Source organism: Neofelis nebulosa, chromosome 8 (genome assembly GCF_028018385.1).
Source record: "Neofelis nebulosa isolate mNeoNeb1 chromosome 8, mNeoNeb1.pri, whole genome shotgun sequence".
Classification (NCBI taxonomy): domain Eukaryota; kingdom Metazoa; phylum Chordata; class Mammalia; order Carnivora; family Felidae; genus Neofelis; species Neofelis nebulosa.
In genome coordinates this window covers 3064231-3082939 of record NC_080789.1, presented here as the reverse complement: position 1 = coordinate 3082939, position 18709 = coordinate 3064231, and the positions used below count along the sequence as shown (strand labels likewise).

The window sequence follows — 18709 nt, the reverse complement described above, 5'->3', positions numbered from 1 at the left end:
CTTCGGATTCTGTGTCTCCCTCTCTCTCTGCCCCTCCCCACTCTCGTGCTCTGTCTCTCAAAAATAGTGAATAAATATTTTAAAAAGTTATAAAATAGGGGCGCCTGGGTGGCTCAGTCGGTTAAGTGTCTGACTTTGGCTCTGGTCATGATCTCGCAGTTTGTGGATTCAAGCCTCACACGGGACTCTCTGTGCCGACAGCTCGGAGCCTGGAGCCTGCTTCGGATTCTGTGTCTTCCTCTCTCTCTGCCCCTCCCCTGCTCGGGCTCTGTCTCTCTCTCTCTCTCAAATGTAAACATTAAAAAAAAAAAAAAAAAAAAAGATCTGAGCTGAGATCGAGAGTTGAACACGCAACCTGTTGAACTACCCAGGTGCCCCGTGCCGGGCGCTTTTACAGACCTTTCCTTGAACTGTCTCACTCCTCCTCGGGTCAGGGCTGCTATCCCCAGGTTTCAAATCTGCAAATCGAGGCACGAAGAGATTCAGTTGATAAGGGTCTTCATCTGATGCTCAGAGCTGGCGTCCGCACCCCGGCTGTCTCCTGCTTCCCCGAGGGTATTTCTCTCTCCTGGGGAGAGGTGCAACCGGACATCTGAGATCAGAGACTCCAGGCCACCTGGGCTGCGTCCTGGGCTCTGGATTCTTCCTCTGTCCCTTCTGCGGGCCTGCGTGGGGCCAGAGTTCATAGGGGTTCCCTCTGCCAACGCCCAGTCTTTATGGATGACATTCTGACTTCTCACTTGCAGGGGTGGTTCCTGCCCTCCTGCTGGGCTCGGGGGTTCTGGCCTTCAGCAGGAGGGATTGAGGCACCGAGGAGGTGAGTAACTCGTCCACACTCCTGCAGCTCAGACCTGGTTGCAGCGAGCGGTTTCTTTTTGCTGACTGTTCTCAACACGTTGCGTTAGATTTGTTTTTCTGTTGAGTACAGCAGAACTGTGACCCAAAGTACTTCAGAATAATTTTTGTCCCCGGTCAAAGCCATACCACTGTCCCAGGCAGTTCCAGGCCTGGTTTGAAGGGCAGTGTTGTTCACAACACCGTCTGACCTTAGGCTCTCAGTCACCCTTCAGAGGGGTGGACACGGCTTCCAAAAATGAGGGAAGGCATGTTTTTGTTGAATTTACCGACCCGCTCCGTGGAGGCATTGCGGTTCACTTCCTCTGTCATAGGCCAGCAACATCCTCGAGCGTGCCGTGGAAGCTGCCTCCGTGGCCAAGCCTGTGTGGTGGGTGCCTGCTCGGGCCGCCGTGTTGTGGACACGCTTTGCCCCAAACGTTCCCATCCTGACCTGCAAAGAGTGTGCCAGGTGGAAGAGGGAGCGGCCAGAACATACAGATGTTCCTCCCCCGAGACCGAGTGCGGTCAGTGAGGGGCTGGGGAGACAGTGACCCTGACGTGCTGGGGCCTAGAGGTCTCCCACCCTGTCTACGGCTCAGTCAGGCCCTGGGGACCTGAGGACCCTCTGCAAGTGGAGCTGTGCCGTCAGAAAGCCCGGTGGAGAGCAGATGACAGCATTACGATGGCAGGGACAAAGGTCCGCCTCCTGTGCTGGCCCGCAAAGCGCTCAGTGCTGCCCAGGAAGGGCCTCGTGGACGGCGGCACAGGCCCTGGTGGTGGGTGCTGTGAGGTCTCACAGGTGGTTTTCACTTGGGACGAATGTGTTTCATTCACGCAGTCTGCGCCCCGTACCGCTTTGTCCCCAAGAGCACAGCACTGAGAACGAGCCCTGGGTCTCCTCTCCAGCTTTGCCTTCACATGAGCCGGTGGGGCTGGGTCAGGAAGACCACGTGTGGCGGTCCCCGAGGCTCTCCTGAGGCGTGATCACACCCCTGCTCTTTGGCTGGCGTGTGATGTGGCCCCAGCGCTCCCTCCTGAGCGGTGCGTGTCTGGTGCCATCTAGCTGTGTCGTCCTGTTCTGGGGTCTGCGTGAGACAGTGGCCTTCCCCAGGAGGAGTGGGCCTTTGTCAGAGCACTTCAGGCCCAAGGTCTGCAGGCGCTGTGGGGCCGTGCGTGCTGTGCGGACGAGATGGTGTGACCTGCCAGGTTAAGGGACTCGTGCACCAAGTTAGGGGTGCTGCGGGGCGCTAGGTCCCTGACGCACGCCCTCTGTGGGTGTCTGCCCAGTGAGTTGACTTTCTGTAGGGGATGCTGATTAGCACCCAGTTTAAGAGGGGTGCACTCGCCATATCAGCTGGCTGTCCCCGGACCATCTGTTCTCCTGGGGTCGTAGTGCTCTATGGATGTGGTCCGTGGACCCTCCTCGATTACGCTGGGCTTAGGTGCGCGAGTTTGGACCGCACATGCTGTCTGAGGTCATGGTCCCCAGTGTGCCGTGGCTCTCACAGGCATGGCCCTCCTTTAAGAAGCTGCGTGCATTACCGGGGGACAGCGGGGTCTCTGGGATCAGTCGCTTCCCTGACCTCACCTTACAGGCGGAGAAGAAAGGGCACGAGTGGGTGCATTTACCCAGGTGGCTGCGGGCAGCGCGCAGGCAGGCCTCCAGGTCACGGCATCCTCGTCGCAGTGACTGAGTGTTAGCACATTTCGGGGCCTTGTGGAAGCCGTATCTGTCGTTCACCATTTGTCCACCTGTCTGTCCGTTACGTTGCATCTCCTGGTTTTCTTCCGACGTTGACTCCACCCCTGTTGTGTGCAGCTCTCTCTCTCCCCTCTCTCCCTCTACCCCTCCCCGTCTCTCTGTATCTACGCAGGCATACAGATTGACCTGTGTCGGGCTTGGGGGTGGCCGGGGCCTCCTGCCCAGGGAACACGGCCAGAGGTCACGACGACGAGTGACCCTCTGCCTCCTCAGCCTGTTCAACAGCGTGGCTGTTCTCTCTGGCAGTTCTGCCAGTGCCTTCCATTCCGTCGCTACGTTGGGGGACCTGCTTGCTTAGATCTTTCTCCTCAAGAGAGACCCAGAAAAATTACCGGGGCTTCAGACTCCTGCTCTCACCTGATAAACTCGCCCTTTAGTGCCAGCTGCGGGAGAGGGATGCTCTTTGTACCTTGCACAGGCAAGGCGTTCGGAGCCGCTGCGGGTTGTCTAGGAAACGGGCCTGTGGAGGGCTGCGAGGAGGAGGGGCTGGAGCTCCAGCACCAACGAGGGAGAGCGGTGAGACCGTGCAAATACAAGTAACGAAGTGCTCATCCTCAAATAGAACAGTGCAGGTGAAAGAGGGAACGAGAAATGAAAGCTTTTTTAGCAGAAGAGCTTCTCGTTATCATTTAACCCTGAAATTGACAAGGCAGATGCCATCTTTGCTTTGCTTCCCGCGCGGTTGGTTCTGTTCCAGAACAAGACTTCCCTAAGGAAGCAGGAGCAGGTTGGCCCTAAAGAACTCTGGAGTAGCCGCCTGTCAGCGTCCTTTGTGCTCCCAGCTCGACTCTGCAGGAGTCCCCACGCTCGGTCTTGCCCCCTCGCAGTTTGTCGTCCACACGCTCCTGTCTGTGGGGCAGGGCCACCTCCGTCGGCCCCGGTCACAGTTGTGGGCCCCTGGCCAGACGTCCACCTCCCGCTACGTGCCAGTCCACACGGAGTGTGCGAGTCAGCTCTGTGGCGGTAGTCGCTTGGCTTGGGACTCCTTTGATGGGGTACGGAGGACATCTCCTCCCCGTGACCTGTGTCTCTGTGGGTCAGAAGCTATGACTTCTCAAGAAGAAAGGAAGAACCGTCATTTAAACCGAGCCCATCCCTGCCACCGGGAGACCCCGTGAGACAGGGGAAGGCTCCTTTCTTCCCGGAAACACTTCTGTCTTGCAAACACTGCTGAACGAAGGCCTGCAGATGGGTTCCGGAAGTCAGAACATCTGGGAGATACACGCCACGGACGTGCTTCCCTCGTACAGGTTCAACCTGATGTGCCGGCCCGACAGACAGACACCGGCACGTGTACGTAGGCACGTGAGACTGGGCACGGTGAGCAGTTTGTCCGCAGTTCACCGAGGGAGCGGGTGCCCTGCAGGGAGCGCGACACGGGAGCCTTGACACCGAGGACTCTTCCCTGGCCCGTCTCGGACCTCAGTGAGAGGGAAGGATAGGTCTCTTCGTAAAGCGTGGTCTCTAAGTGAGTCAGTTCTCATCTGCTGTTCTGAGCAACGGTGACGATTCTGAGGTGGCCCAGCCGGCCTGAGGGCCCACTCGGAGGCCTGTGTGGCCAGAGAAGTGATCGCCAAGCCGTGATGGCCCAGGTCCTGTGGGATGTGTGAGCCATTGGAAGGGCGTTGGGTTTTGATCCGGAAGAGAGCGGGTTCTAAAAGAGTGTGAACGTGACTTCCTCTGTAACAAGGGAGGAGCCGTGTGGATCCCCTGTGACGAGGGAGAAGGGAGGAGCTGGGTAGATCCTCCGTGATGAGGGAGGAGGGGAAGCCAGTGGATCCGGGGAGAGCGGCGAGGTCAGGGAGCTCACCCAGGTGCCGGCTCGGAGCACGGCGGTTGGATTTGAGTGGTTTGGAGGTCGACCTGAAAGGGTTTGCTGGGAGGTGGGACGAAGGTAAGAGAGCATGTGGTTGCGGATGCCCCCACGGTTCCCCGCGCTCGCGGGACGGATGGTATCGCCGCTTCAGGGAAGGTGGCCGGGGAGAGGCTCCGGCCTTGGAGAGACATGGGGAACCCCGCCTTGGATGTGCCCCGCGGGTCCACGCGAGGTGAGTCTTCTAGAGGCTGATGCGAGCGTGCGTGGAAAGTCACGGAACAGCAACCCCTGCGAGGCCTTGCCTCTCTGTCTGGTTTACGGCGCAGGTTTGGTATTTCCGCCCGTTCGCGTTCCCCGTGAACACCCAGGATGGGGGTTTGTGGTGAGGGGTGTGTGGGAGCGCACGTGCACATCCGTGGGCCAAATAAGTTAGCGGAGTTCCAGCCCCGATCGTTCCTGCGCGCGGCCAGGGCCTGCCCGCCCTCTGCTTCCCCGCCCTAGCCTTGCCGTCTGCCAAAGAGAGGCGATACTGCTGGCTTTTCTTCTTGTTGGGAGGCTAGTGATTGAGTATGGTGCAGTGCTGGGAAGTCTTTGAAATAAAATCACAGAGTGCGTGTGCACTATTATTATAGCTCTGATGGTATTTATATTTAAATCATTATGATTGCAATAATAACACACCATTTTGCCAATAAAACACAAAACCACTTCAGGAGAACATTCTGAAATGATAGCATTTTCTGGGGCCGGGCAGCGGCATCTAATTTTGGGTCTCCACAGTTGGTTTTGTGATTCATGTATTATGGATTTGCAGAGAATAATCCCGGCTGGGCGGCCCTGCCCAGGGCAGTGGGCGTGGAAATGCGCGGTTGGTGCGATTGTACCGGGAACAGGGGGACGTCAGCATTGACACGGCAGTATTTCACTGGGGCTGGGGACCGTCACCACCCTTTGATGCTGCCTTTGCGCCCGCAGCGCTTGACTTTGTGACAGTGCGTCCTGAGGGCCACCTGCCTTTTGTCAGCTGTCCAGTGAGGCGGGGATGTGGGGCGGGCAGGCGTCTCAGCCGTGACTGATGGGCTTTCTTTCGGATCCATACCAAGTTCATAAACCTGATTTATAACCGATGGACGTGTGCTGCTTGGAGCACGGGCTGGAGTGCAGAACCGTTTTTAGTGGGAAGCACTCCGGGGCCCGAGACGTGCAGGTGGTGACGCTGGAGGCCGGCTGCCCCCTCCCCTCTCGTTTCACTGGGAATCGCTCTTGGCTTCTCGGAGTTGGGCCAGTTACCGCATTTAGCTGGAATCTCCGAGGAGACAAAGAGGGGAGAGGAGGCTGTTTAATATTAATTTTGGAAACTGAGCCCGCGTCCCGTGGGCGTCCAGTGGGGCCGTCGCCACCAGAGGCTCAGTGATGTCACTAGTGACCGCCCCTCCTTGACCTTTGCAGCTGATGTGACCCTCCGTAGCTTGTCCTTTTGCTGACCACTCCCTCCTCAGAGCTTTCCCGTTGGCCAGCTCAGGATGGCGGTCCTCTTGGCCTCCCCGCCCCGGTGTCCCCTAACCCCCCCCCCCCCCCCCCCCCCCCCCCGCCGTTGCCTCAGTGCTGGGCTGTCAGAGTCCTCTCCGCTCTCCTGCTCCACTTGGGTGGCCTCTTGCCTGTTGGTGGCTTTACCACTCCCATGTTGTCCGATGTGGTGGTTTTTGAGCAGGTTTCGGAACCTCCTGAAATGATACCAAATACCCCACGTTTGTTTTTCTGGAGAGGGGAGGCGTCGTTTTCGGCAGGCTTGGATGGGGGAGGGCTGGCCTGCAAGCTTGAGACCTAGCGTTCTCAGCTGCTAGATTTTAAATCGGCCCCAGCTCTGCTCCCCTGTGTCCCCTTGCCTCCTGGGCCCGTCCTGCTAGGTGCAGGAGTCGCAGCGTGCCCTTGGGGACGATGCAGCGTGCCGTCCCACACCTGCTACCCGCCGGTGTCCTTTGGCTCCGAGCAGCTGTCCCGTGCCCCATTTGGACACCTCAGAGGGGCCCTGCCCTGCTCTTTCCCTCCCCCCTCATACTGTCCGGGTCTTGCCCATCCTGATCTGACTGCTGGATCGGGACCCTCTCCTTACCTGTCGCCCTGCCTCTGGCCTGGCTTCTCAGCAGCTCGTCCTGGCCCGTGTTCCCAGACAAGCTTTCATCCTGTGGGAAGGGGCATGACCTGCCCCAGCGGCCCTCACTCCTCCTGGTTACACGGCCTCCGGGGCTGTCCCTGCGGTCGTCAGGTTGTCACCCTGGCCCCTCCCGCTGGTACACCGCCCCTGCCAGCTTCCTGGCCCGGCTGTGACAGTGCCCCTCTGGGTGCTGAAGGACCCAGGTGGGGACAGCTCCCGTGTGCAGAGCCACCCGCACCCTGGGTGCACTCCCCTTCTCCACAGTGCTGTTGCCCTCAGGGCGCTGCCTGGGACCACGAGTGTCAGGGAGGCCCCCAGCCCCCGTGGGTCACTGTCTTGGTCCCACAGCTGGAGGCCCAGATGCAGTGGGACGGCTGGCCCGACACAGGGCTCCCCTTGCGTGCCTTCCTTTAGATTGAGTTCTTTTTATGAGTCTGTATTATCTCCTGGGTTGGCTCTTTACTTACATACATGTCTTTTTAATTTTTTTTTTTTTTTTTTACTTTTTTTTTACTTTTTAGAGCTTGTTCTAGGGTTTACAGTACATGTTTTCAACCTGTCACAGCCTAGCTTCCAATAATACTTTACCACTTGACGCACAGCGTGAAACTTCACAGCATCGTGCGCCCGCTTCCTGTCTCCTGCCCCACGGGGCTCGTGTGTGTATGGCCCGCTGTCGTCGGGTTTGCTTGTGGGAGTTATCGTTTGGTTTTTTACACAAACTTTAGATTTTAGAGCAGTTTTCGAGTTGTAGAAAAGTGTAAAAAATAGTCTGAGAGTCCCCTCTGCCTGTTGACCCCGCTGGTAATGTCATACCCGAGAACATTTGTCTCAACTGAAGAATCAATATTGGGAGATTATTATGACCTATATTTAGATTTCCTTGGTTTTTTCTCATGTCGTTTTCCTGTTCCAGGAGCCCATCCGGGAAACCACGTGACATCTGATTGTCATGTCTCCTCAGGCTCCTCTAGCCTGGGACAGTCTTTCAGATTTTCTTGGTTTCCAGTGACCTTGACAGTTTGAGTACTTGCCAAGATTGGTGTGCATTGTCCCTACACTGGGGTCTGTCTGATGCTTTCCTTGTGATTAGACTGGGGTTATGGGTTTTCGGGTGGAACGATGCAGAAGGAAAGTGCCCTTCTCGTCCCATCCCGTCAAGGGCACGTGCTATCAACATGATTTATCGCTCTTGGTGTCGACCTTGCTTGCCCGGCTGAGGTGTGTTTGTCAGGTTTCTCCACAGAAAAGTTACACTTCCTTCTTCCCCTTTCCCTCCTGTCCCCTCTGGCAGGCGGTCACAATGCACCCACACGTCCTCCTTCGTGTCCTTGAGGGTACAGTGTCTACACAAGTTATTTAGAGTTCTTCTGCAAGAGAGATTTGTTTGTTTTCCCCATTTGTCAATTGATTCAACCATTTACACAGTCTGGACTCATAGATTCTTGTTTTACGTTTTGGGTGTAGTCCAGGACTGTGCCGTTTTGTTGCTCATACTTGTTTTTTTAATGTTTATTTTTGCGAGAGAGAGAGAGAGAGAGCGCGCACGAGCAGGGCAGAGGAGGACGTAGGATCTGAAGCAGGCTCCGTGAGCACAGAGCCCGACGTAGGACTCAAACTCACGAGCCGTGAGATCATGACCTGAGCTGAAGTCAGACGCTCAACCGACTGAGCCCCCCAGGTGCCCCAGTTACTCACGCTATTTCCGGTTTGGGCCCTGGGTGTCCTTTCTGTTGGCGCTGGGGCCCCTCCGTGCACGTGTGGTCGTCCTCCCAGGGGCCCGGCTCCTCCGATTGGAACAGCCTCCCAAATCCAGATCTGTGTGCGTGGTGTGCCCGTTGTTAATTCTCTTCAAGTAGGTTGTAAGGCTGGACAAATAACCTGTTTTCATTTACCCCCATCTTTGTCATTACCCGTCTTCTTCACGTCTTTGTGCAGCTCTGTATTTCTACCTGGTATCATGTTTTTCTTCCAGAAGAACTTTCTTTAGCCCTTCTTGTCCTGTGGCTTTTGTTTGTGTGAAAAAGTGTTGCTTCTCTTTGTGACTGATGTTTTCACTAAGTAGAATTCTGGATGGACATTTGTTTTCTTTCCCTCCTATAATGACGTCATTCCATTGTCTTTTGTCCTGCATAGTTTCTGTGGGAAATCTGCTGTGATTCACATTTTTGTTCCACTTGCTAGAAATTCATAGAACCCCCTGGAAGTTAGCCAGTGCCGGTGCGAACATTTATCGAGTGCTTACTTGGATTAGGTGCTTTGTTTCCTGTGGCTCTGCGTGTGCGCGTCTCCCCAACCCCCTCGACAGGGAGGTGTTGCCGATGGCGGTAAAGCTCATAGGAAAGAAGCCGAGGGTTGTGGAGATGAACGGGTCTGCTCACGGCTGCTTCCAGGAGACACGGGGCTTGGCTGCCTGACCCCCGAGCCTGAATCCTAACCAGCGCACTCCATTCAGACCGTGCAGAAGCTTGAGGAGCAGACTGAGCTCATCCGCGTCTGGGTAAAATGCCATTTCCGTTCTTGGACGGGCTAGGGCGCTGCAGTGTGGGAGATGGGCCTGTGCTGCATTCCCGCTCAGCTTTTCACAGGCTTTGTGACTTTGTGTGTGTCCTGTGGCCTTGCTGGCTTTGCCTTTTCACCTCTAAAATGGGTGAGGGTGGCTGGCTGCCGTTTGCTCTGGGTTAGGACTCAGTCGTGTGGCCTGTGGCACGTCAGCTGCATAGCGCCTGGCTCTGCAGTCAGCCCGTGGAGGGTCTCTTTGTCGGGCTTTGCTCAGGGCACATCGGTTGAATTGGTGAATTGAGCGTTTGCTCAAACCACTTCGGTTTCCCCGTTCACGGCCTAGAGTTGCAGCTTACGGTGCACGCCCCAGCGTCCTGCCTCTCACAGCACCCTCCGATCGGCTCCTCCTGCCGTGCTTGCCTATCCGGATCGTGGCCCTAGCAGTGTCATTTCAGAGCGCACAGAGTGGCTTTCTGTGGTTCCTTACTCAGATACAGAGTGCTGCCCCAGAGCCGTGACCACGGGCGGGCCCCTACCTTCCTCCTGCCTCGTACCTTCTGCCTGTAGTTCTGAGAACCTGCTTTGTGGTCATACCAACCTCAGGGCTCCTGTGAAGTGTACTTCCTTTGATTAAAACCTTACTTCCTAGAATCATCTGTATTAAAAAACAACAACAGAACCCCATAGACCTCATTTAATAGAAAATACCTTATAAACCAGAAAGCCCTGGGTAAGCATTTGACGTTTTCATCTGTGCTCCTGTGTGCCTGTCTGCTCCACAAACATTTTTAAGTGCTTTCCCTGGGCTGAGCACCACACCGGGCCCGGGGCCCCGGTTCTTGGGGAGCTCCCAGTACCCCAGCGTCTGCAAGCAGATTGCATGGTCGCCCTTCACTACCGGAGAGACAGTGTGCTTGCTCTGGGGCTGTGAGTGGTGGGCGGGGCAGCCGTCCAAGGAGGGTCTCGGTGGAGGAGGAGAAAGGCGTGAGGCAGACAAGTGGCACCCGTGAGCCCTGGGGTCCCGGCATGGGGTCCTTGCTGGTGGCTGGGGTTTCCTTGTGGGGACCCAGGGAACCCATGGGACAGTAACTACTCGGGAGATCAGTTGGTTGGGTGCACATACCTTGAAAACTCTTGTTTATCATTCAAGGCCTGAATCTGTGGGCTCCCTCCTCCATGAAGTCTGCCTAAGCTTTCCTCCTCGGAGGCCAGCGGTCTGGTTGCCTCTCTCTCCGTCCAGCCTGCAGCCAGTGTACCTAGGGCACCTGCAGGCTGTCCCTCCCCAGGTCTTTGGGAGCCTGCACTTAATTAGGCAAGACCCACGCGAACACAGATAGCTACACGATTACTGGATGACAATAGTGATAGAGATTTTCCAAGGGAGAAGAACAGGCTTGTGTGGGCTTGTGTGAATGTGTTTAGTAGACAGGGGGGCGTTCAGTGAGTCCCCCAGGCTTGCTGAGTCCCGTCCCCACACTGCCGGATGTCACCAACACCGAGCAGGCAGGGTTGTTGAAGATGGATGGCCGCTGGCCGCGTGTGGCCCAGCGCGTGGCATCTGGGTCGTGATTGATGAGGGGAAAATAGCATGGTCAGTAGTTAAGTCTTGCCTTTTGTCTCAGTCATCTCTCACTTCTAAGTCCCTTGAAGGGAAGCCCCTGTCTCTGCACCTGCTGCAGCCCCAGGCTTGGGGTGGAGAGGGAGGGGGAGTGTGAGGCACCAAGCCAGGGGATTGGAGGAGGGGACAGGCCACAGCAGCTGGACCGGGTTAGGTACTAATGTCTGCCTTCAGCTGACTGGCTGGACGGGACTGAGGTGGGTCATCTACATTGCAGATCTCATTGAAAATAATGCTGTGCAGTTGAATACAGCAGCTGAATAATGTTTGCATAAGTTAGAAACATGTTTCAGAATGTTCTATCCAAGTGAGATGGGGATGACTGAGCCCCAGGGAAGGGTAAGTAGAGCATTCTGGAATATCTAAGGAAGAGTTTCTGATCTGCTTTGGGAGCGAAGGGGTTATGCTTGTAGTGTTTCATTGAACCACAAAATGTTATTTATAACCCATGTCAGGGGCAATTAAACTGATTGATGATTAAGAAAGTTTAATAGTTGAATAATAAGATGTGGTTCTTGACAGCTATTTTTTCTCGTTTTGGAAGCATATTTTATGAGTCTAATAAGGGTGTGGAGGATGCGCTGTGCAATATATTGTGGTGTAATTATGTGGCGGTGATACAATATTCCGGGTAGTGTTAGGTGCTACGTTACTTACAAAAATTAAAATACCAATTATGGCTTTTCTGATTCATTACTGAGGTGGTGTGTTAATTTTGACTTGCCCCAAGCAGGGTTAATTAGTACCTATTGACATATTTGATTAAAAGTCCCCTAATGTTGAATTGAATAAGAAAGGTCAAACAAATAACTTGTTTTCTCTGGCCACCCCAGCGTGGTTTCAGAACCTTCCAGGAGCCTACCTGAAGGGTTTGCTTGGATCGGTAGCTCCCTCCGCGCCCTGGGGCCACCGAGGCCACTGAGGCCTGCCCTCTATTGTTAAAGCAGCCCTTGCCTCTCTCCTTGGTGCCTGCCCGGGTTTTGTGTGGTGTTTTTCTTCTGTGGATCCTGAGAAACTTAACAGAAACCCATGGGGGAGGGGAAGGAAAAAAAAAAAAAAAAAGAGGTTAGAGTGGGAGAGAGCCAAAGCATAAGAGACTCTTAAAAACTGAGAGCAAACTGAGGGTTGATGGGGGGTGGGAGGGAGGGGAGGGTGGGGGATGGGTATTGAGGAGGGCACCTTTTGGGATGAGCACTGGGTGTGGTATGGAAACCAATTTGACAATAAATTTCATATATTGAAAAAAAAAAGAACCACTTCTTAACGTTTGTAAAAAGCAGACGTATGGTTAAAAAATGCTTTTTAGAAAAAGCAGAGATGTTACAAAGTCGCTAACACAATGACTAATAAACTAAAAGTGTAGCTTTGTAAGTAATGAAAATGCAAATTGAACCAAGGAACGCAGTTCTATTTTTGTCTATCAAATTAGCCACTACTAAGAAGGTAATACTCAGTGCTTTCAGGTGAGGTGAGATTGACACCCTGTAATCTTCCTGTGGAACTTCTCTGGGAAGCGCTTTGGCGCTCATTGGAAGGCCCGGTCGGAAGGCCAGTGCCTCCTTGTCTGCAGGAAGTAGGGAGAGATGCCGGGGAGACCGGAGTGTGGGAACTCACGCCGTGGCGTTTGGTCCAGTAGGAGCTGTAGACGGCACCGATGCCCAGCCTTCAGGGGAGTTCCAACCAGTTGTGGGTCAGCGATGTCCATGCAGGCTTAAATCTGACTTCCTGAGAAATGCTTTTTCTTTTTTAATGTTTATTTTCGGGAGAGAGAGTGTGAGCAGGGGAGGGGCAGAGAGAGAGGGAGACAGAATCTGAAGCAGGCTCTAGTGAGCCCGATGAGGGGCTCAAACTCATGAACGTGAGATCATGACCAGAGCTGAAGTCGGATGCTTAACTGGCTGAGCCACCCAGGCGCCCCAAGAAAGGCTTTTTCAAGAAGCAAAAAGTGACCAGGGTATGAATAAAAACGATAGGACAGAAAGCTTTATAGGTAGTCTCAATTCTGGGTTATTAGAAAAATGTGTGTACATATGAATATCATGGACTAAATTGTTTTCCTTCCCCATATCCATCTGTTGGATGTCTAAGCCCCAGAACGTCAGAATGTGGCTAAATTTGGAGAGAGGGTCTTTACGGAGACAATTAAGGTTAAGCGAAGTCATAGAGTGGCCCTAATCCAGTATGAATCGGCCTTGTAAGCAGAGGAGGTCAGGACACAGACACCGACAGGGACCACCCTGTGAAGACGCAGGGAGAAGAGGGCCTCCTGCAAGGCGGGGAGGGACCAGCCCTGGTCACTCTGGGACCTCTAAGCCTGCAAGGTAACGAATGTCGTGTAAGCCGCCTGGTCTGCGGGACTCTGTACGGTGGCCCTCGCCATCGAATACAGTGACGTGTACCAAGGGGTCAGCGGTGCCCGCGTGGCGTATTGATGGATGCTTTGCCCTTCCTTTGCATGCTTTTCTGTGTCCTCCGGATTATTTACAAGAATCAAGTGTCGTCACAGAAGCGTTGTTAGGAAGGTCGCTTCCACGTCCGGATCGTGAGCTGGAGTGAGCTCCTCTTTTGGAGGCCAGCCTGGTCACCCCTGAGGGGGACTTGCCCGGGGTGTACGTCACGTCTGCTCCAGCCCCGAGGCGGTCTGATCCTCAGGGTGTGGTGTCGGGAAGTCACGCGGAGGCTGTTGTCCGCGGGCCAGGCCGGCGCTCCGTTTGGCGAGGTGGCAGGTGGCGGCACGGCCACCAGATGGTGAGCGCGGCCCAGTGGTGTGAGGGAGGGTCTGCCGGGCTCTGGCGGGGCGTCGCTCCCCTCCCCTGTCGTGTGAGGGCTTCGCGGGGAACCCTTGTGCACCCTTGAGCTCTGGCTCTCTGGGAGCTGAGATTTTCTGAGATTTACATCCTCTTGGTTGCCGAGGCTTGGAGCCGGACCCAGCCTGAACCGGGTCCCAGAAGGATGCCGGGGGTTGGTCCGGAGGAGAAAAAAGGAAGCCTGAGGAGGCGGGGCCGCACTGGTGGGGCCCGGGAGGTGAGGCGGGGCAGTCGGGGGCTCCCTCTGGCATCTGCAGGGAAGCATGAACACTTCATGGGATGGTCGCGGGGGGACGGGGGGAGTGGTCTCCAGCTTCTAGCCAGCCATGTGGCCGGTCTAGGCATCGAACGCCGGGGTCTGTGGGGCCCATTGAGAGCGCCCGCTCTTCGCCTGTGCACGTGACAGTTTAGAGACAACGAAGGCCTGGCAGTGGAGGCCACAGTCGCTCTGTGGGTGCTGACGTGGAGCCCCGGGGAGGCCGTCCTGCCGGAGGGTGGCACGCGCCCATGCCTCGGCCGAGGGACCAGCTTGCCTCCGCCAGAAAGGGATGGCCGTCCCGGTGAGGCGTGGGCGGCGTCCCTGACAGGTGCTGGAGACAGGTGCTCTGCAGAAGGAGCTCTGTGCCCATCCCCCCACCGAAAGGGCCCCCACAGCTCCTGCATCCCCGGCGGGAGACAGTGCTGTGACGTGGCAGGGCTGTGGGAATGCCGGGACACGAGCCCCCAGAGGTGGTGGTGCAGCACGTGGTGGCTCGTCAGCGGGTCCTGAGGGCACCGCGCGAAGGCCTTGAAGTTCCTTCAGTGTCTGTCCGTGCCTGGGGTCCCCTGGGGTCCCCTGGAGCCAGAGGCTTTAAACCCAGATTCGGTCTTTCTGGTTCCCTTGTGGCGGGGGTCTGGGGGCCGGCGGAGCTTGCCACCCTGGCCCTCCGGAGCGCAGTGCCCGTGGTCCCACTGTGTCGTCGGGTGGGGGTGGGGCCCTGGCCGTGTCCCGCGGGCGGCACTCGTGCCGTCGGAGAGCTGTGATTTACGGGCCGTTGGAACTGGGCACGCGTGTCCGCTCGGCGTGGCCCCTGCTCCCGCCATCAGGTCCCTGAGGGGCCCCGGCCACCAGCTCTTCGTGTGTCGGCTGCGCCACGTGCCCAGGCCCTTCCCTCAGGGTTCCAGGAAGACAGCGCCTCATGGCCCCGTGCAGCCCCTGCCCCTCCTTTGACTCCTCCGAGCGCGAGAGGAACAGGCACTCCTCTCTGGTGACCAGAACCCTCTCCTGCCCTGGCCGGGCTTCTCGTGCACCAGAGCGGCAGCCGCGCCCCCTGAGCGTTTGGGCTCTTGCACGAACCCCACCCCCACGGAGAAAGAGGATGCTTTCCTTTGAGCTCCACCCCGGGTCACTTTTTCCACCTGACTGGAGTGTGGAGCTTAGTTTTTAATTAAGTATGAAACGAGATCTGTATCGGCTGTGGCCCACTGAGGCAGCCCCACGATGAGAACGTGTCCTGACTGTCCCCTGCTACCCCCCCCCCCCCCCCCCCCCCCCAGCCCTCAGCCAGCATTTTTCTGCTGCTGCTTGCACTGCAGGGCCTGGGGGTCGTGGCCTACCCTTTCCAGGTCATACGATGAAACAGTAAAGGGAAGACGGCCCGGAAGCTATGTGAGTGACAGGTGGGGCATTGGCTGGGGCTCCCGTATGTCGGTTTTGTCACCGTCTCTGTCTGCGGTCACCCTGCCAGGAGGGAGGGGACAGCTGGGAATGGGTGGTGGTGGGGAGGAGACGCCTCGCGAGGCGGGGGCGAGGGCTCCTTGGACTCAGCCGCCTGGGGGACGTGCACTGCCCTGGAGGATGGGTGTGGGCCGGTGCGGCCACCCCTCCCCGGTCTGCGAGGCCTGCGGGGGCCCAGACTGTGCCCCTGTGGCCACACACAGGCCGGGGGCCTCGGAAGGGAGGGCCCACCACTTCACTCCCCTACCCCTGGCCTCTCTCTCTAGCGCTGCAGCCGGGAGCTCACGTGACCCTGCTCCTGCGCCGCTCGGAGCCGACCAGGGCCCCCCTGTCCCCACACCCTCTTTCCTGAGCATCCTGGCACCGTCACTGTGCTCACTTGTGCTTTGGCGCATTTGTGTAGTATTTTAGTTTTCTGGCGTATTTCAGGTCTTAGGTCCTTTTGAGCATCAGCATGGCCTTGGCCTTTTCCGATTCCCTCATCGTATTGACCTGAGTCCACGCGTGCCTTGGGATTTCAGTTGGCTCTGTGGTCCTCAGAGCAGACTTGCGTTACTTCGCCTTCCGGCTCCACCCCCAGGCACCAGATGCCTCCGTGATGTCCACAGTCTCCTTGAGCAGTTGTCTGCCCACACGCGGACCGTGGAGGGTGGTGTCAGAGGCTAAGACCAGGGTTTGTCTCCAGTGCCTGGAGAAGGAGAATCCCAGTGGCAACTGGCCGCTGGGGACCGAGCCTCAAACAGGTCGGGCACCTCGGCTGCTACTTGTGATTGAACCAGTTCTCTCCCTACGACGACTGACAGGAGAGCCGGGTGGCCCGTTTCCTCCTCGTTGGCAGCATATGTCGCTGTGACAGAGGTTGAACGAGATGCAGCGTTGGGCCAGAAAACAGAAATCTGTCTTCTCTTGGCATCTTTGTGACACTTGGCTCCAGGGCCCTCCCACTGACCTGTGTGCAGGTGCGGGCACAGCGCCCGGTAAGTACCCTGTGCCCCCCGCTGAAAACAGCAGGATGACCCTCTCCACCGAAGAAAGTACATGTTGTCGAAACAACAAAAAACTCACGCCTCCTCCTTCCTAGCCGGAGGAGAATCTCATACTGTCAGTGGGAAATGGCCAGAAAGTGATTCAACACGGATACAGGCCTTTGAGGCTCTGCTGGGGGTCTTCGCCCCTTCACTTGCCCAGAAGCTAGTGCTGGTTGGGGTTGGTTCACCTCTTATCCCAGGTAGTGTTCGTGCCGAGTCCTGCCCTCTTCTGTGCCCTGGAGAAAACACACACCGGTCGGTACACGAGAACAGTCTCACTTTCAAGAAGCCGGTGAAGGATTTCAGAAAACATAGTGGATGGCCGTCGGGCATCACCTGAGTGGTGCGGACCCGTGCTTGGGCTCGCCCGTGACCGCGCCCGGCCGATGGCCTGCAGACCGCAGTGGGTGTCTGTGACATCGTACCTTCACAGGGCAGTCACATCTTAGGTCTGAACCACCCGCTGTTAGGCCCAGCCACTGAGCTTGTACCCCCGTGACACAAATACAGAAACTGTGTGAGGTACAGCGTCGGAAGTTGCCAGATTGCCCCAGGGTTTGTAACATCCGGTGCTGCGTCCTCCATCATGCGTCTTCCAATCCAGGTACAGACAGGACAAAGAAGCCCGAAAGCCATTTCTCAGGCGGTGTGGTTGGTGGGGACCCAGAAGGCTGTGAACCCGGCCCGTCGGTCAGCGACAGTTTTGCGCCACAGGGGCTCCGCAGGCAGCAGGCGGGCTTGCTCAGTTCACGGAGGGCTGACGGTGCTGGGGTCTGGGCACCGTCGTCCCTCCGCGATGGCCAGGGAACAAGTGTGTGCCCCGCAGAGTTTGCTGGTCAGACGGGGTGAGTGTGTGGGGACCGTGACAGGTTAACCCGGCGCTAGTAATGTGGGTCGCTTAGTCTCTTGTGGGTTTTCCACAGTGACCGGGCTCCTGCATGTTTGGTGAGGGGCCCGGGTGGAGTGCACATGCCCGAGCCCGGTGGGTGGCCTGGGGGAGGTGCTCTGCGATGTGGTTCTGCCCGTGCGGAGTGTGCTTTCCCGAAGGAGGCACGGGTGTCTCAACCCCAACCAGGGAGAGCCCTTCCCGGGGTGAGAAGAACCCTCCTCCTGCTCTGTGTGGCCGCCACTGGGGACCAAGTGAATCAAGAATGACTTCAAGGAACAGTCACAAAGACACTTGCGGACAAAGTCATACTTTACCGCAAAATATAGAAATGCACAGTAAGCCTCGTTCTCTTGAGCTGTTTGTGCCTTTGCGGTGAGCGGAGATGGGAGAGATTGGTGGGGACGGTGGTCTTGGAGGACGTGGGCTGTAGCATGAATCGCGAGCCCTCCTTGAAAGTGTTCCCCAGTATCTGTCAGGAGCCCTAAAATGCCCTTACTCTTTACCTGCCGATTTCATTTGACATGTCTGTCTCGAGGAGCTCATTCTCAACGTGGATCACATCCTTCCTGAATGAACGATGCTCACGGGGCATTCCTTGCTGTAGGAAGGGCCTGCCGTGAGTAGGGCTGCGGCCCGCTCACGGGGCAGCGCTGGTTCCACAACCTCCTGCCCGCCTTCCTAAAGCGGGGCTCCAAGTAGTGTCCACATATTGGAAAACTCTCATTACGAATGTCAGATCTCAATAGCATACAAATTTATCTTTGCAGGGCAACTCTAGTCCTGTAAAAGCTGAGCGAAAAGTACGCGCAGAAAAGATTGTAACGCAGCCCTGGGCCCCGCTGTTCCTGAGGCCTGGGTGCTCGTGCTGCAGCCACCGTGTGGTGGTCTCCCGGCCAAGTTTGTTGGCTCTGAATGGAATGGCCACGGAGCCTCAGTTCCCAGTGTGCTTTCTTTTTACCTTGAGGGAAATAGAAACCTCCTGGATGCAACGTGCTCTGTGGGCTCCAGCAGGAGGGGCTGTTGAGAGCCCACTGTGATGCCAGACCTCCGGGACTGGAGTGTGGGCGGCGGTTGCTGGTAGAGGGGGGAGGGGACCCCTGCCCCGCCTGCCCCCCCCCCCCCCCCCCCCCCGCCTCTGCCGCCGTCGGCTGCCGATTTCCTGGCAGGTGCCGAGGCGTTGCCTCTGCTGTGGGTTGGAGCCCTGGCTCGGTGGCGCCTGTGTAGGAAGGCCGGGCAGCTTGGGACACACGCTCTATCCGTGGGCTTCCCAGGGCAGGGAGGGGGCCCGCGGAGCTGTGTGCACATCAGCCGACTGTCGCTTACTTAGCAAGGGGTTTCTTTGTTGGCCTTTTCCAGAGTCGTGCCTTCTCGGCCTGCGGCGGCTGCACAGGCCCTCCTGACTCCGGTGACCTGTAGCATTCATGGCGGCCATCAGCCGGGGAAGGGAAGGGCCCCATATTTTCAATGAGGTTGGCATGTTCTTTTCAGGGGGACACATTTCTTTTTTACTGACAATTCAGAGTCACACAGTGGATACAGTTCTTTAGAGCAGGAGTAGTTTTCAGAAAAGGCAAGGAA

General features: G+C 56.7%; 1 protein-coding gene across 8 annotated transcripts in view; it reads left to right on the top strand.

The window, feature by feature from the left end:
• Positions 1-18709, top strand: part of TBC1D22A (TBC1 domain family member 22A) — a 326013-nt gene that overhangs the window by 153857 nt on the left and 153447 nt on the right. The gene's annotated exons all lie outside the window — the stretch shown is intronic.